Raw genomic sequence first — 26,210 nt, 5'->3', positions numbered from 1 at the left:
TTCTTATGCTGCTACATCTAGCCATTCTGATGAGTTGTGTAACAACGAAACTGCTACCTGTGAAATATTATTGTGTGTGTGTGTGTGTGTGTGTTCATTATTTTCCAAATTAAATTCTTGATAATTTTCTTAAAGTCTTGCATTGATAAAGGTTTATATATATTTTTTTCAATTTTGAAAGGGAGGGTCATTTTTGAGCTGTACACATTTCATCACAAGCCATATTCCTTAATTTCCTGATTTCAAGTTGAACGCAACTTGCTTTACAGGTTACTATTGAATAATATTTATAAATATTTAAAACGAGAGTAGTTTTCTTAGCATCATGGGATTTGCGCATATGCACGGCCATTTCCCTTTTTTTCTCTCCCACTTCTGGTAACTTGTGTATGTACGAGGTATTTATTATTTTTCTATTGATTGCTTTGTTAATGACAACTAAAATGCCTTTTGTGTACAGACCCTGCATTGCATTCGGTTCATCACAGAATGAGCATTATCGTTAGCAAAATTGATTACATGATTGTCATAAAAACCTGTTTATTCTGTGTGATCTATTATATAAAATGCAATTTGCTGTTTGTGTCTCCAGCTAAAAGTCAAAAACTACAAAAGACAACCGTGGATTAATCAGATTACTGTTCCCATCTTGGAAGTTATTCTCATAAAATTTCAGCCAATTTAACCTCAGACCTTCTTTAGATATATCTTTTCAAAGTTTGGAATCCGGAATTTTGAATGATTTTATTTTATTTAATTCACAAGGAAATTTTTTCTTGTTCTATCAACCATAACTGGATTGAAGTCTTAAGTAATTTGTAGTTATATTCTTAATTTGAAATACATTAAGACACACCTGCAAAGTGATATATATATATATATATATATATATATATATATATATATATATATATATATATATATATATATATATATATATAAAATATTGCCTTAAACAGAATATAGGTATTTTCTTTTTTTTTAATTTATAGTTGGATGGAAGTGGCAGGGAGGTTTCCGACATTTAGTGGGTTTTTGATTTTTTTTTTTTATCTAAAACTCTAACTGAAATACACTTTCTTGTCTTTTGAGAACAGTGCATGGTTTCTTATTTTTAGAAAGGTTTTTTTGAGGGGGGGGGTCTTACTAATCACATTTTGGTTCTTTTCTCACTCTCCATTTTCTTCCAATTAAATTTTTGTATGTATATTTATAAAATAAAATTTTCAAATCAATTTGGGAATATCTTCATTAGGACGACTCTCTAGCGTAAATTGTGGCGACTGAGACGATTCTTGTTGAAACTAGGATTGGCATTTTTTAAAAAATTATTTGTGACCAAGCATGACCAACGACGCCCTTTTTTTTCTCCATATTTTTAAATGGTCTTGTACCTAACTTATCGTAAATGGGAAGTTTTTATATTTTGCAAATAAATATGTTAAAGTGTAGTATCTGTTCTGTCCCAAGAGGGAGGGGTCATGGATATGACCTTAAACTATATCCGGTGGTGAGGCCCCATCTTGCGGGCTTTGGGGAGTGTGGAACCACCCTTTAATTGCTATTGCTCCCAGATCCACTCTGACCTGGAGGGGTAGTACCTGTTAGGCTCCCAACTATGGGTTAAATAGAAACCGACTTGAAAACAACAAATATATTCTATTAAAAATGTTTCTTCAAAATCACTGGATTCGGCATTAAATAACCTGAAAAGGGTTGATATGCCGTAAAACAAAAACAACCAACCAAAAGAGGAGTGGAGGAGGATTGAAAGAAAGATGTTGCATACACTTTAATTGTTCATGCCCCCCCCCCCCACAGGGACAATGTCGTAGATTATAACGGTAAAGCTAAGAAAAAAAATAGTGTGCCATCTTACTCTAGAGGAATTTTTATTTATTTTTATTTTTTTACTTAAAAGTCACCATTTATCAAGGCACGGAGGCCACTCAAGGATAAGGTTTAAATGTTAGGTAGATGATGAGACGAGATCAGTCATGGTGGAAACTTGGGTTAGATTATCTAAACAGGTAACTCAATAGAAATTTATTGGCATTTGATTGAAGACAAGTCGGCTGGGAAGCAGACAAACGATATTGTGTTCCACAGACGGACAGTTCTAGGAAAGAAACTCTGCTCATGGAATTTTTGTTTAGTTTTGGGCACAGATACAAATAGAGAGTGAGGAAGATTGTTGGCGTTTTTACTTTTTTTCATTCAACCAGTTTGCTTGAACGAAAAGTCTCTGTACTTTCAAAATAAAATAGTCTTCAGCAAAAGTATTTTCTGTTCTGTCGACATCTGGAAGAAAACATTTTTTGATGGAAGAAGAAAAATAGAATCATTTTATTTTTTCTTTTGACTAAACATTTTACGTTTATGAACTCAATTTGGAACCCATGAATAATTGAGAAATCTCACAAATAAATGCAGAATTTCTAAAATTCAATCTGTTGACAAGTAACGCTAGCAGCTGGATGATTGATTTGTTGCCTAGTATCTTTTATTTTAGTTTCTACTCGTATTTATAAACCCACATTTATTTTAGTAGATCCTCCTTTTGCTGGTGAATAACTCTGAGTAGTATTTGGACTACGGTCCTCATCTTGAGTATTATTCTCACAATACTTCGTCCGATGTACTTTCCAACCTTCTTCAGGTGTATCTTGTCAAATTCAAGAATCTTTCTGTTGAACTTGTGAATCTGCACAGAATTTTCAACGGAACCCTTTATTTAGTCCACAGGGGTAGTGGGCGCTCGTTTAATCAGCTATGACTGGGTAAACGTCTTCAGTAATTCGCAATAGTAATCTTAGTATAGCCCATACTGAGCACACGCACACACACACACACACACACACACACACACACACACACACACACACACACACACACACACACACACACATAAAGAGTGGCAACCTTGGTTGAAGTGAGTGTCCCTAATGATGGAGGTCTGAACAGAGCTGAAAGCGAGAAACAGACCAAATACCAAGGTCTCATGTAGGATATGAAAAAAAAAAACCCCTGGAATCTTAAAGATATCAATCATACCAATTATTATAGGTGCCACAGGGCTTATGAAGGAGAACCTGAAGTCCTACCTAACTAATATTCCTGGTGAACCAAGTGCAAAAGAGATCAAGACAATTGCACTTAAGGGAACAATGAAGATACTAAAAAGAGCCTCGGTTGGTTTCAGTAAAAAGCAGGGCAATGTTGGCAGCTGGTTTGGCTGCCCCATACCCAGCATTACAATCTTCAAAGAAAGAAAACGAAACAAAAAGGGGGGGGCTGGATTAAAATTATACAAATTATGACTTGCAAAATTTACTGTTCATAAACAAGAAATACAGGATAATGTAGATTATTTCCTTATTCCATTGAGTTTCAAATTTTGGCTTTTTTCTTCAGAGAACAATGGTTAGCAAAATAATTTTTTATAGACTTGCTACGAGGGTCATTCCAAAAGTAAGGCTGCCTATTTTTTAACTCAAAAACTAAAATGTTGAAGAGCTATAATGATGGTAGCGGTACCATTAAAACGAGTGACCTTTTGTGTCTCAGAATTTATTTTTCTACATAGTCACTGTTATTCTTAATGCACTTCTGCAAGCAATGAACAATGCCTCAGTCGTAAAAGTCCAGAGTGCACTTTGTTGTGCACATCTCTATCGCCACTTTGAAATCAGTGAATCCATCTCCTAACTGTGCTTACATCAACTGCATCAGCTTTGTAAACGTTCAACAGGCGCCGGTGAATGTTGATCAGTTCAATTTTTTCTACATGAAGGAATTCAATAACTCCCGTCTGCTTCTGATGCACATCCACGTCAGAGGTAGCTTTCTTAGAGTCTCACACCGTCAACATCTGCAACACAGAGATGAAACCTTCAGATCATAAATGCATACGTTCAGTCATCATAACAATGCGATTCGAAATTTCCTCTGATCCATTTGAGTGGAATAAAAAAAAAATAGGAGGCATTACTTTTGGAACGCCTGTTATATAATATTGCTGGTTAGTGCAAAAATAATTGAAAGCTGTAATGTTCGAAAAATTATATAAAGATGTAAAAAAGATATTTAAATTAATGTTCAAATATGAAGATATAGTCAAATAATGATATATGTGTGTGTGTGATGGGGAGAATATCTTTTTTTGTTTTAGGAGTATCAGATTTAAAAAAAAAAAAAACTTTTTGCCTAATTTCTTATTTCAAAAACGATTAAAAACATTTTTGGTTGCTTAAGACTTAATGTTCTATTACTGGTATGAATGATGAAATAATATAAATATTTATTGATTTTAATATCAGCATAACAAAATCATAGCATTTAAATACAGTGTAAATTTATTATCTGTGCCAACGTGAAAGCTATGTTTTTGGTTGAGTTTGTTTGCTATCATGTTTCTGTACAACTTGGCATTCACATCGCTTGACCAATCATCAACAAACTTGGTCAAAATAACATACTTTCGGATGTCAAGGTCACTACAAAAATAGCAGCAATAACTTTTGCTCTGTTCATTGTAGAGACTTGTTATTTAGCCGATATTGTCACAAATGAAATTAACTTTGCATCTCTCTCTCTCTCTCTCTCTCTCTCTCTCTCTCTCTCTCTCTCTCTCTCTCTCACACACACACATTAGTGTTAAGACAATCGGAACCAAGAATCAGGAAAATTTGTGCTTACAATATTGGAATTGTCCCATCACTAATATGTTTTACTCTTTTTTCACCCCAAACAAGACATATTGCCATTTGAACATAAGTGGCTACTATTTGGGATCGTGTTTGATGGGGGACTGTGAGGAGTTGAGCAGCAAGATGTCTGTTCACAATACATTTCAACTTCTGCAAATTAATACAGTTTATTTAAAAAAATTCTTACTAAGATGTTGAATTTCTGGTTTGACCATACTCTGCCATCTTTGAAATATATAGATATGCCAATATCATGCTGTTATGCTGATCTTGGACAAAATGAGGGGAAAATTGTCTGCACAGGTATGGCAAACATGAATTGTCCAGATCGACAAAACCATCATGAAAACTGGATTCAAGTTTGAGGTCTCTGGGCGAAAAGGTCTAAAGAATAGCTGAAACAAAATTGGTTAGATAAATCATATCTCAAGATGGTCAGACTCCATCTTTTTTGGTTATTAGACCGTGTATGGTGGAGCAGGGAGAAATTCTCCATTTATTTATTTATTTATTTATTTTTGTTCTAGTTGGAAATCAGGCGTCTTACCGGATGTCAGATATTCATCCATCATTTCGTACATTCTAACCGAGAGATCTTTTTAAGATTCTAACCGTCCCTTTGCACAATTGTTTGAATCTTCTGCACTTGGTTTATTGTGCATGTACGGCGTGAAAAAAAAAAAAACTGGAACTTTAGGAAGATCTCGATAATTCCAATAATTATACGAGCAACAGGACTTGTGAAAGATTATTTCCAAAACTACTTGGTAAATATACCCGGTGACCCGAGGAATAAATCAAGTGTGAATCTTGCTGTGCAGGATGAATGCAGAAGAAAAGGAGGACTCGGAATCTGCATCAATGACACAATTATTAGATGAGGATCTTTTTCATTAAAAGCCAGTTATCTGAAAGTTATTTGAAAGGTATATTAAAATGTTTTCAGAACGGAAACTAGTTTAGTGCTTAACAATGTTTTATGAATGTTGATCCTTTGGCTCGGAACAAAGTGTAGTATCTGTTCTGATACTACACTTAAGTTAATTTGTTCTTAATCAATATAGGGGAAACCCTTCTATACTAAGGCAATTTGTATTTTTGCCTACTTTTTGGGGAGCTAGTTTTCCCTCCATACTAAAAACGACTTGACTTTGTATCACATTTTACTCTCATAGGGAAGCAAATAAATTCAAAAGAAGTATAGTATCTTTTCTGATGCTATACGTTGAGTATTCTGTCCTTGGTCAATGAAAGGAGAAGTCTTTCTAGACTGAGGCAATTTTTATTTGTGTTCCAATCCAGAATGCCCCTCTTTGGAGAGATCGATTTTTCTCCACATTAAAAATCGACCTTGTGTCCAACTCTGCCCTCGGGGGAGGCAAGTAAATAGGAACAATGTTTTCTTTTCACTTTGTCCTTTCATATTTTCTATTATTTCGTTACCTATGTACTGTCATATTTTTAAAAATTTTCTCTTGCCATTTGAACAATTCTCTCTCTCTCTCTCTCTCTCTCTCTCTCTCTCTCTCTCTCTATATATATATATATATATATATATATATATATATATATATATATATATATATATATACACTTATTTTCCTTCCTCCATTTCATTTTTTTTGTACCTATTATTTTTTCCTCCGCCTCTCTTCTGTTACTACTACTACTACTACTACTACTATCTCTGTAACAATGGAAGCCAATATTAGCAAATGCCCCCCCCCCCCGCCTAACCCTATACATATAGGTAGAAACACGGTGGTATCCTTTGGCCTCCACTCTGTAATGTTCACCATACACAAATGCGTGCACGTACGGGCAATATGTGCCTTTTCTCCTCTCTGGAATCGGTCCAACTTCAAAATTTATCTTTTAGTTTTTTTTTTCGTTTTTTTTTTTTTTTTTTTTTTTATACTACCTCCACTCCTTTGCTTTCATTTTGCAATAATATCCCGGCCTACACAGAAGTAGGCAAAAGCTTGCTCAGTAATACAGAAACATTCACGTCTCTTACTTTACATTAACAAAAAAAAAAAAAAATCTTTGTATAATAATAAAGTGTGTTATTTGGGTGATATGACAATTTTAGTTTCTTGGTATAGTTTTTTTTCTTCTTCTTCATACCTCTTGTTTTTTTTGTTTTTGTTTTGTTTTGTTTTTTTGCAAAGGTACATTAAACAACAATGAAGGAGGTAAAAAAAAAAAAAAAGTCAACAAATAACTGTTACGAAACACAAGAAAATTTACTTTGTTTTACTTAACCAGATGCAAAAATTATACAGTTTCCATTTTGGAGGAGTTGGAAACAGATTTCAGATAATAGTAATGAAATCAAAGTTTAATCTAACCTGATTGGCAACCACCCTCAGACTTGGCCTTACGGTTTAACTACACCCTCACTCCCATCATTGTTTTTTTTTCCTATTTTACTATTTTTTAAAACTAAAATTTCTGCCCCTCACTCCAAATTTCTGGTCATGATGGAAACTGCATGTGCTTGGCTAAGTAAAAGTGATATACAAAGTTATGGAGTGTTGAGTTCCAGGAATTCTGGAAGACGTTGAAAAATACACTTGGATGCAACAGACAAGACTCTAAGGTGTAGGACAAGGGTCAGCAACCTGCGGGCCAGATATGGGCTGCGAATGGATTTTGATCAGCCCACGAGCCTACCAGTAACTCTATCTTTAACATGAGATGAGGCTTTCAAATTAAACAAAAGGCCTACTGTTATCTTCATCTGATTCACCCAATCGAATTTGAATACTATGACCACAAAAGCACAATCAAAACCTAATCACCTCCAGTTCTGCATAAAATATAAAACACAAACTGAGAGCCAATTTCACCAACCATATTAGGTGGGGACAACTTCAAAGAGACAATGTTGTTTCAGTCAGTTTTCTATTTCATGCCTCATGAATGTGTGGATGTTACCGCATGTGCACATATGTAAGTGTATATGCTTGTATATATGTGTTTCGCTTTTGTTTGTGTGGGAGGGGGTCGTTTGTGCTACAATTTTGAATAACACTTTCAAACATACATGTCATAATTTCATCCATTTTACTTCAGTTGAATTTTTCACTTTGAAGTATTTTGATGTTCCTTGAGAAAAAGTGATTAGGTGATTTTTTTTTGATTTTTTATTTTAGATTTTAGTTTGTTTTCCTAATTACTTAATATCTACCGTATATTTATGCCCTTAAAATTAAAAAAAAAAAATCATCTTTAAAAACCAATATTTCATAAGATACCGAGCATTGCAATCTCTAGCCTATGCTAAACAAACATGGTTTCGTGATTTAGCAGTCGTCTTACACAAATGATATATGACAAATTTATGAAAATTTGCTCCAATTTTGTACCTCGTCTTATACGCCGAAATATACAGTATTTTAATTATTTATGTTTTAAGTGCTTAGGTTGACAGGGGTCTGCATATGTAATTTTTCCTTATTTTTTCTATAATGATCTTCGTCCGGTTCTCTAGTTATAATTATAACACAAACGGGCCTGCAGGGTCAAACGAGTTGCCGATCACTGGTGTAGGGTGACATGGTGGTGGAACGAGGAAACTGAGAAATGTATTTTTGTAAAAAGTGGAAATGAAGGTGCCTGTCAAAGTTTAGCAGGTCTCTACATTGCGAGTGAAACAGACGCATTTGCAAGTGATTTTTCAAAGTGGCGACTAGAAATAATGAAAGGTTTATCTTTTTGTGATTGTATTTCTTTCACTGACAATCTTCCAAAGCTCACTACTGAATGAAAAATATCTTTTCAACCTTTTTTTTAAATTTATTTTATATAAAACAAAGTTAAATTATTTAAACAATAAAAGTTTAATAGAACAGTGTACTCTTTCTTTTTTTTTTTAACAAAGGCTGTTCAAAAAAAATATCTGAAGAAATTAGAATATAGTTACCTTCAAGTATTAACATAAAATTTGTATATTTAGAATTACACTTATTTAAAAAAACAGAAAAATATTTATGATGTACATACCCATCACAGAACTAGGATATCATATTCTAAAAATCATGTGGGTTTGGCTGGTAACTTTTCTATTTGGCTAGTAAACGAAAATATTCAGTTGTCAAAGGTGCCCATCCTGTTTAGTGAATAAGGATGCGTATCTAGTCGCAAAGAAGGAAGTAAGAAGAGCAATATACAAAGTCATGACGAAAAGAATGAAGTATTCACGATAGCTAAATGTTGTGTGTCCACCCTACAGATAATAATACTAATAATATAAGATAATAATAATATAAAAACCGGAAAACTATGTCTCTGCTTTAGCACACAGTTATGCTCGAATCTTGCACTTGTGCCAATCGGACTGACGTATACCTACATTCTTAATTTATTGTATTGCTTTTCTGTTTAATATTTTTTATTTCCACTGATTAGAGTTGTCTTTCTTCCTGACCCTTACAGGACCACAACACGAAACAGATGGTAAAGACAAATATTGTCGAGAAAAGGTGCACTCGAAATAACGATGTTGTGGAATTGAAAGGGTTAGTATTCATTTCTCATCCACTGCAAAATAATGTGACACAAGAGTCGAAAAGTGGGATTGAAAAGTCAGTGCCCCCCCCACGCTGAGGAAGAGCACTCAGAGCAAAAAAATGTATGGACAGCCCTGTCGGCATTACCCAGTAGGAGCGCCTTAGGCGATTAGCAATACACTAACTCCTTCTCAAAGAGAGAAAACAAAGCCTGAGAGGGTGGACCTCTTAGAACTTGACAGGATTTCATTATTTCGCAATCAACAGTGAAAAGGGTCATTACAAGAATGGTCTGGAATCTGTTGATTTTGGTGCCGAGGTAAAAACCCTGGCCAAGGTTTGAAAGGGTTAATACCAACATGCACCGAGTTTTCATAAAGAAAACTTACTTTCAAATTAATCACAAGAATGATGGGCTCTGATAAGAAAGAAAGTTGCTTTATTTTTATTTTTCTCAAGACATTGCGATTAGCAAATGTAATGCTGAGGTAATACCAATATGTGCCGGGGGGGGGGCGGGTTCTCGTAAAAGAAAACTTGCTTTCAAATTAATCACAAGAATGATGGAATCTGATAAGAAAGAAAGAGTCGGTTTATTTATTTATTTATTTTACTTTTCTCAAGACATTGGGAAATGTGAATTTCTAATGTGATGATATGGAGCAATGACATCCAGCAGTGTGTGTTGTTGCATCAGCAAAATTCCCCAATGGCTGGTAATAAATAGGAACTAGGCCATCTGCCTTTCATAAGCCATAAACAAATGTGGCTTTTTCGATAAAGCAGTAAAGGATTGATATTAAAATGACTTTATAAACAAACAGGAATATGGCAAACCCAAAATCGACACCAGTCATTGAGATTAATTACTTATATGTATGGAGAATAGACTAGCATTCAAATGGGTCGTCTGATGATGGTGCTTATCCAAAATAACGAATAACTTGATCAGTGGATGAAAGAGTCATATCAGAGTTCGCATGGGTTTGAAAAGGCTTTGATTTTTTAGTTTTGCATTGAAAAGGCTTTGATTTTTTAGTTTTGTATTGAAAAGGCTTTGATTTTTTAGTTTTGTATTGAAAAGGCTTTGATTTTTTAGTTTTGTATTGAAAAGGCTTTGATTTTTTAGTTTTGTATTGAAAAGGCTTTATTTCCATTATTACCTTGAAAAGACCTCGAAAATATGGAAAATGGCATGAAAAGGGCTTGAAAATCGTATTCTTGATGTCCAGCAAAAATTTGTTGGAATATTTAAAACTAGCGGGGGTACCCGGCGTTGCCCGGTTGTTTGGAGGTGTGTGCATAAAGGAAGGGGGGGGAGTAAAGTAAAGAATAAGCGGAGAAATAACCCTGTTTAAATATCAAAATAAAAATAAAAACGATGTTAAACTTCTGTAAAAAATCGGCAAAACAACAACAACAACAACAACAAAAGCAAACAAACGTAAAACTTTAAAAATGAAATCGGAAAAACAGAAAGCATAAATCAGGGAAAAAGATGATGGATGTGTTCTGAAAAACGAAAACAAAAAAACAACGAAAAGCGAAAAAAAAAAATGGCATAAATAACCCTTCGATTCGCTTAAATCCAATGGTGCGTTTCACCCAGGCCATTCCATTTTTTTTTAATGAACTACAAAACGAAATAAAGCGAAATTCCCTTCAAGTTTTTTAGTTAACTACAAAACGAAATAAAGCGGGAAAAAAATGGCCTAAATAAATCATCAATTCGCTTAAATCCAATGGTGCGTTTCACCCAGTAGAAAACAAAAAGGAACGTTAAAATGCCATTCCATTTTTTTTTAAGCAACTACGAATCCAAACCGGTGTTTCTTCGTATTGTCCCTTGTGAACGAATCTGCAACGGTGTAAGTGGTAGCGGGTGTAGGAGGAATTTATTAGAGAGAAAAGATTTTACAACTTTCATTGATTCTAACCGATTTTGACCGTGAACTCTCACCAGAAAAAATATAGGAATCCATGATTATCGAGGAAGTGTAGAGGTAATAGGCCTATAACATACCTCAGATAATGTGCTGCAGTTTGTGCATAGTACATTTGCATGAAATGTCTTGATTTTCAATCCTATTAAGGTCAAAATCAGAGGGGGAAAAATGGGTTCATCTATAAATATAAAAGCGAAAATGTATTATGTATGTATGTGTGTTCGCTTTTTCTGTGTGTCTACAAAAGGCTTCTTTTAGAGAACCGGTCGGTCGGTTCACAACTTTTTAAAACTTTTTATATCACATACAAATCGTAATATCTCACAGTTAACAACGAAGCTCGCCTGTCTATTTAATTTGCTCGATTTCGGGAAGATAAATATTCAATATTTGTCGCTCGCTGCATGTGGCTTAGTCTTTTTCCTATAACATCTTGCGGGTGGGGAAAAAAAGCGTTCAGCAGTAAATGAATACTATCCCCGCACTCAAACTTGACCTCATTAACTCATTAAAACGGGCACCTGCTAAATCCAACTAATTAAATAGATTCAAACGTGTTTCCGTTAGCATCTCGCAGTGGGGCAATCGTTAACATCGCACTTCTTTTTTTTTTTCACACTTTAATTTACAACTTTGCCTCAAGGGTTCGGGTTCGATCCTCATACTTACTTTTTTTTAAGCCCCCTCCCCCAAACACCCGGCCACGCCGGGTACCCCTCGCTAGTTTTATATATATAGGGATAAAATCGGAATAAATACTATTAAAATATTTTGTAAACATTAAAAATAAAATCGAAATAAATACTATTAAAATATTTTGTAAACATTAAAAATAAAATCGAAATAAATACTATTAAAATATTTTGTAAACATTAAAAATAAAATCGAAATAAATACTATTAAATATTTTGTAAACATTAAAAAGAGATAAATTAAAGTGGCTTTTCCTGTTGTTAATTACTAATTTTTTTTTTTGTTGATTATACCATTGTTTGTATATCAGACTTTGTTGTGAAAACTTCAATTTTGTCTGGAGAAGGCCTTGAGAATAGACATTGGAAATCTGTATGAAGCTGTACATATCGCCGTGGGTGAGATGGCTAGATATGGGTTGATGATTAACTGTCAAAAAATATTTCCCTGTGGTTAGAAATTCGATAACGGTTAATAAAAAGAATATTGTGGTTAACACAATTTAGAAAAATGCAATGAAAGACATGTCTACACAGTGTGATATATAAAAGTGGAACCTGGCCAGTGAGGGTTGAAGGCATGCGTTGTTGCATCGAGAGAAATTATATGAGAATGATACAACGGATGTGAAATAGGAGTCTGAAAGATTGGTTGATGACCTCATCAGAAGAAGATTAACTCTGGAGAGTATAGGGAGAAGTGTGCAAAGCAGAAAACTTTGGTGATATGGGCACGTTTAAAGAATGAGAGTGTGTGTGTGTTAGTAGATGTAGAAAAGTTGAGATAGCAAGGCCAGTTGACTGGGAAAGGCCAAAGAAAACCTGCGAGGAAGTAATTAGAATAAACTTGAGAGAAACAGGGATAAAAAAAAAGACCTGGGTAGAGATAGGCTAGTTTGGAAGTAGATTTCTAAAAGCTGTCCAATGAATGCTATTATGTAAAACAGATGTTAAATTATATATATATATATATATATATATATATATATATATATATATATAATTTATCTCGAATAGTATGTGTGTTTAAGTGATAAACTCTTAAACTACTGGTCACCTAACACTGAAATTAATAGGAAATAGTAATCATACACGTCGGATGGTTTATAACAGTAAAATCTTTGTTTGGATTGATGAATAACACATACAGAAATGTCGGCTAGTTGAAATGCAAAATGTTCATTTCAACTTTCCGCCATATTTTTTATTAGTTTTACCCATGCTATGCGCAAATTCACTCAGTACCTAGAAGTGGTTTTTAAATCTTTTTTTATCTATCTGTCAGGTTAACTCAAACGGTAGGCAACGTGGCTGGAACGCTAAATGAAGGAATGCGGTAAGAACACTAAATGTTTTGATTTTTTTTTTTTTTTTTAACTTTTGAAATCAGTACTACGTATATAAAAACAATATTTAATAGAGAATTGGCTCTGTAATAATAAATACGAAATCAGCATGGATTAAAATATATTTAAGCGTATTTTACAACTGACAAGAACGGGAGTCCCCCTGCTAGCATATATATATATATATATATATATATATATATATTATTTTTAAAATATAATTATTCTCTGACACGTGTTTCGTTGTCTATGATTCATCAGAGTGGCTGAATCTAGCAAGATTCGAAATCTCGTTGTAAGAAGCATAACACCCCCTAGCACTAGGTTATCTCGCACGACTGAATGTATCGCTTTTTGTAGATTTTTTTGTTTTATGATATTTTTTTGAATGAATTCAATTATGTATATGAAAGTGCATTTTTACCTAAATGCGAGTTTGGAATAATTTTCCCTTTAACCGATTTTGGTACCCCCAAATGGGGAGCGGCATATGTATTATTTTTAAAATATAATTATCTACTGACACGTTCTTCGTCGTCTATGACTCCTCAGACTGGCTGAATCTAGCAAGATTCGAAATCGGGACCCCATGGTAAGAAGCATAATCCCCTACCACTAGGCTATATATTGTATATATATAATCCTCTCTTAAGATTTTAGAGAACGATCTCATAACAATGATCATGTTCCGAAATTGCTTAGTGTTTTGTTTTTATTTTTGATCAAAGAAAAGATGCAATAATGTCGTGGGTTTTGTGGGTTTTTTTTGTTTATTTTTTTAAAATCAATTTTCACCCCAAACACAGTGCCACTTTGAAGTAGGGGGCTACTATCGGGGACATAAGTTGCAGGGGCATTATGAAGGGGGATGAGTAGCAAGATGTTTGTTCACATTACACTTGAACTTCTGCATTAGGAAAGCAGGATCCCGAAAGGAAGTTCTAATGTCTAGCAGTTCTGGGGAAGAAACTATTGGAGTAAAAGGCTTTCTTACACATAGGGATCTCTACTGTGAAGGGGTGAGACTTAGCTGCTTGTCAGGTTTGTCGGGGGTAGTCACGTCGAGGAGGTACAAGTGCTTGTAGTTCATCAGAGCATTCACCATTAAAGTACTTGTAGAACAGGCAGAGGGATGCAACATTTCATCGATGGGATAAGGGCTGAAGCCTAGATGACAGTTCAGGACCTATCAGGTTGGCGATTCTCTTTTGAACCCTGTCCAGGAGTGAGAGACAAGCAGCAGATGCACCAACTCAAATGTGACAACAGTACTCCATACATGGGCGAATAGTGGCCTTAAAAGGAAAGTTTTACTTTAGAACTTTTTTTTTTGTACAAGGAAGTCACCACTTATCAAAGACCAAAGGCCACTTGAGGATAAGGGTTAATGAATGTAAGGTGATAATTTAGTAATCGTTAATGGTATAGATTGGGTAGAATTTTATTATTTAAGGGAACGGCTCAACAAGAACTTGTTTACATTGGACTTGAAGACTACCATATTGCAATCAAAATGATAGACTAAAAATGGTAATATGTGGTTCAGGGCTTGGAGCAGGGGTAGGTCTATCAGAATTTTTGTAGGAATTTTTTATACCCCTAACACGAAACTGCGAATAAAATATTAAAAAAACTCGTAATTTCTCTTTTAAAAGTGGGTTGTTTATTTTCTTTATGGATTATACTTCCAAAATAAACTATTAAAGTTGTATAAAAAGTAATAGAAATATTTTTCTTATTTTTTAAAAAACAGTAATGAAATTAATTGAATTTTACGAGTTCAGTATTTTTCAATTTTTAAACTTTAAAAATCTATCAAAATTTTTCTATTGATTCTATTTTTACAATATTTTCAGGGTCAACGTGAAATTTTATGCTCTTTCCAATAAACCGAATATGATATTTTAGACAAAAGTTTTTTTTAATTCGCGCCCCCCCATTTCGAAATATCTATTAAAAAGTAAATAATTAATTTACTTACCAATGTTTTATATATCACAAATTGAAGATAAAAGATCAATAAATAATATATTCTAATTTAAAAAAAAATGTGTTTTTTTTTAGAAATTTACCTGTAAAGTCCGAAGTTTAAAAACTTTTTTTTTTATATCACATTGTTGTTTTTTTTTATTTTTTATTTTTTTTAAATGAAACCTTGGTCCTTGCTACTTTAATTGCAAAATAAAATTAGGGCTTGAATTACATTTTTCGAGTAGTTATAAGCTTGGAAAGACAGGGGGTCGAATTATTCAATATTTATCACGAAGTTTTTGACACACCGAGAGCAGGGGTCTAGTGTGTGTGGAAGATAGTATGCTGATGTTAAAACTCTAAATTTATGGAAAATTATTTCAATAAATCTTATCGAATTTGAGGATAGTCCTAGGTCCTTCTCCCAAAATTGAACTTATAAAATGTAAAACCCGTCTCTCTTGCCCCTGCCTCTTTCAGTTTTAGATCTACTTTCATTTCTGTTTATTTTTCTTTTTTAAAGTGAGTTTTTTAATCGATAAAAAAAGTTCAAGTGAAGATATTTTTCTTTAAAACTCTTTGAATTGACCGATTTAAAAATCAAATATTTCCAGATAATTTCTAGCACATCTTGCAAGTCTTTTACAATGTCTAATAAAAGATTTTTTTTTTTTTTTAGAAACGAATCTTTTCCAAATCGATTTTTCAGGTCAAGAAGTGCTGATGTTTTGTTTTTGTGTCTGTGGGGTGGGGTGGGGAGGGGGTAATCTGATCCCAAATAAACTGTAATTCTTAACTCTCTCATTCTCTTTTCTCTCTATATATCACTGTTTCTGTCTTTCTATTTTTTTCTCTTTCTCTCCCTCTCTACCCCCTCTCTTCCCCCCTCGCTCATGCTCTCGCATGCACGCACATGCGCGCACACTCACTCACTCTCTCTCTCTTTCTTTGTCTCAATTTAATTATAGTATTTACTTAATAATTGGATGGATTTGTTAATTGGTTAAATTTCCTCTGTGGCATCAACACAATTTTGAACAAGTGTCTGAATAGGATTCAAATTGCAAGATGGTGAATTTTCTTGTCCAATCAGTTCAGCTGATAACGTGCAGATGTAGTTGGAAGCGAGTGAAGATGGTAATTAGAAGAAAGAAAGAAAAGTGTCATTTTTTAGTTTCTCACAACAGTGTAATATTACAGTTCTAGCAAACACAGACTGCCTCAAGACTGATCTAATTTTCCCATTATAGTTTGTTGAAACAGGTACTATGCAGGCTTCTTCATAGCTTTCCCAACTTGTGAGTAATTGTGGATTACTTAACACTGGCTCTCTTCTCTCCAAATGATGTGTTTATACTCGCATACATACAGACTATCATTTGGATTTTTCAGTTTACTGTTCTCATTTTTAGTTTTTTTGTTTTTTTAATATTTCGGCCGATTTAACTGTCAAATTCTGAAATGTTTCTGGCGAAGTTTGGCATCTTTCTGGCGAAGTTTGGCATCTTTCTGGCGAAGTTTGGCATCTTTCTGGCGAAGTTTGGCATCTTTCTGGCGAACTTTGGCACCTTTTTGGCGAACTTTGGCACTTTTTTGGTGATTTTTGGCATCTTTTTGGCGAATTTTGGCACCTTTTTTGGCGATTTTTGGCATCTTTTTGGCGAATTTCGGCACCTTTTTGGCACCTTTTTTGGCGAATTTTTGTCACCTTTTTGGCAAATTTTGGCATCTTTCTACCGAATTTTGGCATCTTTCTACCGAATTCTGGAATTCTTCCATCAAACTCTGGAATCCTTCTGACAAACTCTGGAATCCTTCTGACAAACTCTGGGTTAATCTGCACGAAATTTATTTATGCCATGGGTGTAGCATGCAATCATTCCATCAGACATAACGAGGTAGAAATTTTAAATAATTTGCAATTGTGTTTTGAGTGCCGCCCGAATTGAGGATTCAACCGTCAGAAGAGTGTAACATTTACAATTGAATTTTACCAAGTACTTTATCCAGTATGCTGAAAACGAATATCACATTTAAATTTTGTGCAGACAAGTAGTTTTTGGATATTAAGACCTTTATTATCCAATGTTTTTACTGGTGGTCATGTTTTTCTCCAAATGAAAACTATTAATGCTCATGAATGTCACAAAACAACCCCTCCTCCCCATGTTAAGAATGGCGAACGCCATTGACATTTATTAAAAAAAAGAAATCTAGAAAACGCTAAATGTGATATTCGTTTTCAGCATACCCAAACACCTATTATAAGTCGTCATTTTAAAAGTGAGTATTAAGGTGCAAAGAACGAAAAAATTACCTTAATAACAAACTATACTATAATTAAATTTAATTTAAATATAAAAATAAAAATACAGTGTGACCCAAATTTGATTATACTATCTTTTGTCATTCTTAGCTGATTGAAAAACTCTAAAACTGTGCCAAACTGTCAGTCAGTATTTTTTTTCTTTTTTTACGTTAAACCAGTTAAGGGAATGAGTGTGTTTCTAATTGTTGTCCACTCAGAAAGATCAAAACTGAAATTACTTTGTTTGTTTTTTTTTTGTTTTTTTGAATTGAAAGCCATGTTTAATTTCAGAAGAGTTTTTGGTGGATAGCTGATCTGTATAAGCTTTGGACTTTAAAATTTTGCAGGACAGAAGCAAAGATCTTTCTCCTGTGGACACAAAAAAAAAAAAAAAAAAAAAAATGCATGGGAATTCTAAAATATCCAATATTTTTATGGGGCAATTCTGGTTTTTGATTGGTTGTTGGCAGAATGTGGATCCATTTGATTCGTCAGTTCCTATCGCCAATGTCTATAAGTAGAACCTTCCAATTTTCTTTAATCATACCCTTACTATGTATATAAAAAGTATTGCAACACTTTGAAATAATATTTTGGGGTCTGCCTATGTACCAGGCATATTTAAAATCAGAATATGTAACAAACTCTGTTATCCGTTATGGTCCTGAAGGAAACAACTCGGTAATTAGTGGAAACGAAATATATTGAATATGAAAATAAATACAACAAATAAAGAGTGTGGTTATACATCAGTCCGACTGCCAAGTGCACATGACTCGTGCATACCTTGTGTGATAATGCTGAAACATATTATTTCAGTCTTTATAGTAAGTGGAAGAGTTTATTATTATCCGTAGGGTGGACACACCATAACGCTCTAAGAACTTGGTTTTGAAGATCTTGCTCGAGACTAACATGAGAGATTTAAAAAAGAAAAAAGAAAAGATTTTACACACTTTTCATGTTTTTAACTCATGTCTTTTCTTATTCATACCCCCCCCCTCTCTGGGCATAATACAGCAAGAATAAAATTCTTTTATCCAATTGATTTTTTGGTCTTAATCTTTTTCATTTGAAGACAAAATATTTGCAAATTAAACCAAATATAAATTTGAGTATTTTTTAATTTTTTTTTTTTTTTACAAATCAGTTGCCACTTATCAGGGCATAAAGTCCACTCGAGGATAAGGGTTAAGACAGTCGGAGAGATAACAGTACAGTGATCAGCAGTTGTGGAAATTTCGTAGAATTTGATTATTTAAAAGGGCGACTCAACAAGAACTTGTTTATATTGGACTTAAAGACAAGCATGTTGCAGTCAGCTGGAAAGCAGACCTGCGGTACAGTTCCAAGAAAGCTTTGTTCGTGGAATTTTTGTTTAGATTTCAGAACAGATAGAGAGTGGAGAAAATTGTTGACGGTGGTTGTAGAAAGATGAGTATTTATTGCGAATGTTTTACAAAGTGAGGGAGGGATTACGCCATTTTCTTCTTTGTTCATCAACATAACATTTTATTTTCTTGGCTGCCCATCTCTGAACAAAATTAAGCTTAAAATCAATTCAATCAAGTTTATTTTCCTGTTTTTATTTGGGCGGTGGTGGTGGTGGTGGGGGTTCATCGATTTTATTGAAGCATTTATGTTAGCTTGGATGTTTTTAATCATATTTGCTTGCTTGATTTTTTTCTTTCTTTCTGAGAAAAAAAAATCTTGCAAGCCTATTGAAAGATTTTATACTCGATACAATAAGGCCATGTTTATTTCAACTTACTATATTTTTTTCTCCATTTCTTGAAAATCAGTTTGATTTTCTTGTTAGAGTAATTTGCAATTGCGTCTTCAGTGTTGCTCGCAATGAAAATTGAGTCTTCAACCTCTAGAAGAGTGTAACTTACAAGTCACTTTATCCACTATGCCATGGAACAAGAGCATGCAGCTCCCGAGGATTAAATAAAGGGTTCCATTCAAAATTCTGTGCAGATTCCCGAGTTCGACAAGTTACACCTGAAAAAGGTTGGAGGTTACATAAACCGACACCTTGTGAAAATAATGCTCAAGATCAGAACGGTAGCCTGAAGAATCTAAATATTTTTTGTTTTTTTTGTTTTACATCATAAAATCACCACTGATCAAGGCCTGAAGGCCACTCAAGGATAAGGGTTAATAGGTACTGTAATGAAAATTTGATAAGTTAATTTATTTTAGAGGACGGTTTTTCATGGACCTGTTTACATTTGACTTGAAAACAACCATGGCATAGTCAGCTGGGAAGCAGCTTCATGGTATTGTGTTCCATAGATGAGAATCTCTAAGAAAAAAAAATCTGCTCATAGAATTTTCACTTAGATTTAGGCACAGATAAAAAGTAAGGGAAATTGTTGATAGTTGTTGTAGCTAGTCGAGTGTTTGCTGCGAAATACTTACTGGGCGCAGGCATAAGGTTAAGCTCAGTCAAGCACCTGCCATTGAAATAACGAAAGAGCAGCGAGAGGCTCGCAACATCTTTTCTGTGAGAAAGAGGCAGCAGAAAGGAGAAAAGGGTATTGCCCACTAGATTTCAAAGTCAGTTTTGTACCCTGTCGAGGCAGGAAAGGACGCTCCAAGTAGCTCCTCCCCAAATGTGACAACATCTTAGGACATATTTAGCTCTTATACAGGTTTTTATAATATGCACAATCAATCCTTATCGCCAAAATGGGAAAGAATATGACAAAGTTAGTAGCTGCAGAACAGGTGAGGTAGCAGGGTCAGTTTATAAGGAAAGCTAAGGAAATAATAGGAAAATAATAACTGTGAACTTAATAGAAAGAGGAATAGAGGGATAAAGACCTGGCCAGAGATAGATTAGTTTGGAAGTCAATTTCTAAGTTATCCAACACGTGCTAGCATAGAAAACTGATGTTAAACCAATGATGATGAAGCAAAGGTCATTTTCTTTTTTTTCCTTTTCTTGTCTCCACTTTGCTTTTATGTCTGCCCTTTCAGTTTTCTGCGACGGATTCTAATGGCCATAGTTGCTTACTGTTTAATGATTGCGGTTGATATCTTTAACTTCCTTTTGTCTTCATAATACAAATGCCAGTTTGGTTCCCCTCGTTTAATAGCAACCAGCTTCATCGTCTCGACTGTCTTGTGGTCCGGATAAATCCATCAATTTAGGTGTTCTTGTAATTTTTCTTAATCATCATTCGAATTTAGTTCCACTTAAGATTTATTTATTTTTTTTGTTGTATTTTTTAACTACACACTCACACGCATATATACACATACGTGAGAGAAGCAAACAGATACTCTTATTAACATTAATAGGTGACAGTGGTTAAGTGGTTAATGACACAGACTGACGCCCTGGATGTTCCAAGTTCTAATCCAATTCGTTCCACAAAATCACTTTCACTTAAGATGTTGGCAACCTTCATGTAGTCCCAACCATAAGAACCTGATGTCTTTCTAGAAATAATTCTGACTAGAAAAATATCTGGGAAACCAATGCTAACAATAGAATCACTTAATTCATACGATATAATGATGACCATTATATGACAATGATTGTTGTCAGTCCTGATTGACCTAAGCAAGATGATATTGGCTATGTTCACTCTGTGATGAATTAGACAATTACTTGATTAACAGTGGAAATTGGAATTCCAAGGTTTGATGCTGATTAAGACAACCTTCAAATTGATCTACACTATGGTTTCTATGATCTGAAATTTTTACTATTCTTATACTTCTTTGGCCCACACTCTAGTTAAATGGATATCTATCTATCTATCTATCTATCTATATCTATATATATATATATATATATATATATATATGAAGCCTTATAAATGTCAGTTGTTATAAAATATGTATATTTTAAAGCTGTGCTCCGTTGCAGATTTTGTTTCCCAGGATGAATACAAAAAAAAAAAAAAATGACTTTCAGTGTTTCAAACTTTAAATTATTTTTTAAATGTTTAAATGAGAAATTGTCTGAGTAATTTGGTAAAGACCACAGAGGTCAAATCTTTTTTAACTTTGACCCCTATTATGACCCCTTAACATTTATTGTTTTGGGCTCAAATCAAGTTATTAAGTTAGATCCATGTCCAAGGAACCTATATCTAAAATTTCAAGTGTTAAGACCCAAAATTGTCGGAGGAGTTTGGTAGAGTTCTCAAAGGTCAAATCGTTGAACTTTGACCCTTTAACAGCCAAATTTCTGGTCGAAAACCGATCACATCGATTTTCCCAAATCTCAGTACCCTGTATATAAAATTTAGAGTCTGTAGCCTAAAAATTGACAGAGTTATTGCATAGGGAAATGTACACAGACAGACACACAGACACATTCACTTTTATAGATATACTAGCATAGGTGCCCGGTGTTGCCCGGGTGTTTGGAAGTGTATGTTGAACAAAAAAAAAAAAAAAAGTGGTAATAGGAAAGCAGGCTCGAACCCATACTGTGAATGAGGAAAAGAATGGGAAAAATCCCCGACGTCTTTGCGGTTACAACCACCGCCAAACCTGAAGTGACTTATGTTTACATTAAGGCTAGACAATTGAAAGGAGAGGATATCTTTCAAAAATATCGGTGAAAAAAGCGACCCCTCCCTGTAGAAAAGTGCCTAGTTGAATGTGAAGATGTTGATGTTTTTTGATATTTGTCGTATGAAAGGTTGAACTTCTAAACGATACTGATCTTGGTAAAATCAGTCGCCTCTGTTAAAAGTTTTAGGCAGACATGTAAACATACATACACACATTTATATATTGGTAACTAAAAATTTTCAACCCAAACCGATGAAAAAGCTTGCCCTATCTCTGAATACACTTTATGTAAAATTTCAAATGTTTAAACGATAAATTGTCTGAGTAATTTGGTAGAGACCGCAGAGGTCAAATGTTTTAAAACTTTGACCCTTATTATGACCCCTTAACATTTATTGTTTTGGGCTCAAATCAAGTTATTAAGATAGATCCATGTCTAATGAAACCTATATCTAAAATTTCAAGTGTTTAAACCCAAAATTGTCGGACGAGTTTGGTAGAGTTCTCAAAGGTAAAATCATTGAACTTTGACCCCTTAACAGCCAAATTTCTAGCCAAAAACCGATCACATCGATTTTCCCAAATATCAGTACCCTGTATATCAAATTTTGAGTTTGTAGACTAAAAATTGACAGTTATTGCGTAGGGAAATGTACACAGACAGACACACAGACACAGACACATTCACTTTTATAGATATACTAGCATGGGTGCCCGGTGTTGCTTGGGTATTTGGAGATGTATGTTGAGGAAAAAAAAAAAAAGGCTGTCAATTTTTTAAAACTTTGACCCCTATTATGACCCCTTAAAATTTATTGTTTTGGGCTCAAATCAAGTTATTAAGTTAGATCCATGTCCAAGGAACCTATATCTAAAATTTCAAGTGTTTAGACCCCAAATTGTCGGAGGAGTTTGGTAGAGTTCTCAAAGGTCAAATCATTAAACTTTGACCCCTTAATCGCCAAATTTCTAGCCCAAAACCGATTACATCGATTTTCCCAAATCTCAGTACCCTGTATATCAAATTTCGAGTCTGTAGACTAAAAATTGACAGAGTTATTGCATAGGGAATGTGTAGACAGACACGTTCATTTATATATATATATATATATATATATATATATATATATATATATATATATATATATATATATATATATTACTTTTTTTCATACATAGTCCCCTTCATTTTTCTAGCCATTTGCAGTTTTGTATATACAGCAACTAATAATGTATTTTGAAGGTGAACGCTTTTGTTTAGGTCATAAACGAAAAATGGCCGTCCTAATTATAATATTATCAGAAAGAAACTTTGCAAATTAAATAATTGATCCAATAACAAACTAAACTTTTTTTTTCATACCGAGTCGAGTATCAGATACACTGCGATTTAGGCTTGATTTAAAAAAATAAAAAAATGAAGTATAGAATACGGACCCTAACTGACTTCAAAGGGGGGGGGACATATCGGTTGACATCGGTTTACCTGGACCTTTGCACTCGCATCGCCCCTGTAAACAAGAGTGTTTTTTCATATAATTACACAACTTTATTTAAAGTTTGGATTGATATTTTTATTAAAAATAATAAACGAGTTATATTATTTATTCGCAAATTAGATTGATTTTTATGTAGAGTGCATTTATATATTTACAAAACGTTTTAAATTTTTGAGCCGATTTTCACGAATTGATATGTTTATTTTTTTTCTTATTGTCTACAGAGTTGATGTGTGCGCGAAGGTCAAGGTAAACCGGTATTAACCGATATGTGTCCGTTTTTTTTTTTGTTTTGTTTTTTTTACATTGGAGTTGGTTGTGTTCCTCTTCGTCCAAAAAAGAAAAAAAAAATTAGATTTTGTCATGAAAACAGCAGACTTAAACAAACAAAATATTTGAAATTAATATAAAAAAATATATTAAAAGAAAACATGATTTTTTGATTTTTCCACAGACATTACTCTGACTGTTAAAAACCCACACGAGTTGAGTAATTGGATTGTGTTATGCTATTGTAATTATGTCTGCTATTTTTGGCGTGAACAAGAATTACTTGAATGAGACTTTACTGCCTGGAACTGTTGATAAGAATATCCAACCTTCATCGAATAAAGATTTCTATTCAAAATTCTTGCAAGGCCACAGAATGCGTGTCGTGCATTAAATGGACTGGAAGTAAAAACAGGTTGGCATGGCAATATGATAAAGAAATCTCACCTGGAGACAATGAGAGATGAAATCAGGATGACAAGCAATTCTGGCAAAGATAGACATGTACATTTTTTTTTCATACATTGGCTTAGTTTATCCATTTTTTTGACACCATAGCAATTCTTAGGGAGTTATTTAATGTAATTAAAAGTAATACTCATTTTAAACGATTCATAGAAATGTGTCGAGTAATACTAATATGAAGATCATTCCAAAAGTAATGGCTCCTATTGTCCTTAAAAAAAAAAAGTTGAAGAGCTACGAACACAGTTGTACCATTAAAAGGAGCAACCTTTTGTGTTCCAGAATTTATTTTTCTACATGGTCACCACCATTCTCGATGCACAAGAATTCAATGACACATCTCTGCTTCTGATGCACGTCCATGATGGTGGTTACTGTCTTAGTCTCATACCGTCAATATCTGCAAGAGAGATGAAACTTTCAGGTTATGAAGTCATCATAACAATGTAATTTTCAATCTCCTCTAGTCCATTCAGATGGGGGGAAAAAGATAGGAGGCATTACTTTTAGGATGCCCCTCGTAACAATTGCCGTGGCTGATAGTACTCTTCTCCAACATTCAAACTTAACATTCACCAAGAACAGGGATTGGAAAAAAAAATACATAAAAGATACTACTGTCTGCAAAGAAGGAGGGCTCCCTTTACCATGCTAGAAAACTTTTAGCCACCTGCCATCTATAAAGCCACGATTTGCCTGCGCATGGAGTATTGTTACCACATCTGGACTTGTGCGCCACCACTAGCTTCCCCCTCTCGAACAGGGTACAACGATGTCTATAATCTAATTGAGCTTGTACTGGTTACCAAGTTCCAGCTCCTGTCACATCGCCACAAGGTTGCATCTGTATGTTTATAATTAGGGAGAAGGTTAAAAAGTAACATGACAGATGGGAGGGATCGGAACACATTGCCATGAAACTGCTTCTCTGTAGACTATAACTTGATCGTCTTCAAGCCCAACGTCAATAGATATCTGTTGAATCGTCCTTTAAAGTAATAAAATGTTGTTCATTTCATTCATTGCTTTCAATCCTCTCATAGTATTAATCGTCATCCAAGTGACAATCTCATTCACCCTTGTTCTCAAGTGGCTTTTGGCCTAGGTAAGTGATGCTTCATCAATATAATAAAAAGAAAGAAAAATCTATTCTTTTCTAGCACTTCAAGCAACATCAGGTAGCCTGCTAGTATATATTAATACATTTATAGTTCCTTTCTATTCATGAACTCCACTAAAGGTACTCCCATGATAATATATATTTTTAAACTACACTGGGCACTTGGATATGTATATTTTATTTTGATCAAATAGTGTTACAACATTATCATGAAGATCTGCATTCATGCTTAGCATCCATAAAAAGGAAAAACAAACAAAAAATTTTTCATGCTAAGTGCTCGTCTGTACTCCAACCTGTGGTCTCCGCTTGTCAAACTTTCACAAAAAAACACTCGACTAGCTAAAACCACTATATATGATTTTCCCCAACTCTTTATCTGCACCTAAATATAGATGCAGATTCCATGAACAAAGCTTCTTTCCCAGAACTGCCCGCCTTTGGAACACTGTTTCACTGGCATGCTTCCCGGCTGAATACAACATGGTAGCCTTCAAATTTAATATAAAAAAGTTCCTGTTAGGTCGTCCTCATAAATAAACAAATTCCACCCAATTTACATCATTTAGGATTACTTCACTACCACCTCACATTCATTAACCCTTATTCTCGAGTGGCTTTTGAGCCTTGATAAGTGGTGACCCCCTAGTAAAAAATAAAAAGGAAATATAATAGTTTATTTTATTTATAATTTCAAAAGAGTCATCAACCTAATAAGTCCCACACTATCAGCTAGGCTCCAACTACTGTCCCATCGACGAAATGTTGCATCCCTCTGCCTGTTTAATATGTATTTTAATGGTAAGTATTCTGATGAACTTCAAGCCCTTG

General features: G+C 34.1%; 1 protein-coding gene across 8 annotated transcripts in view; it reads left to right on the top strand.

Moving 5' to 3' along the window:
- Positions 1-26,210, top strand: part of LOC145293910 (uncharacterized) — a 192,060-nt gene that overhangs the window by 45,514 nt on the left and 120,336 nt on the right. For 2 of the 8 annotated variants that reach the window (XM_080140725.1, XM_080140715.1), the window contains exons 2-3: positions 9,150-9,232; positions 13,147-13,197. The exons of 2 other annotated variants lie outside the window; for them this stretch is intronic. The gene's annotated coding sequence lies outside the window, so the exon portion shown is untranslated. The remainder of the gene's footprint in view (positions 1-9,149; positions 9,233-13,146; positions 13,198-26,210) is intronic. 4 more of the 8 variants (XM_080140724.1, XM_080140719.1, XM_080140722.1 and 1 more) reach the window with 2 other exon arrangements.

Source organism: Euprymna scolopes, chromosome 15 (assembly GCF_053919585.1).
Source record: "Euprymna scolopes isolate OS-2025 chromosome 15, ASM5391958v1, whole genome shotgun sequence".
NCBI lineage: Eukaryota > Metazoa > Mollusca > Cephalopoda > Sepiida > Sepiolidae > Euprymna > Euprymna scolopes.
This window is presented reverse-complemented; position numbering and strand designations above follow the sequence as displayed.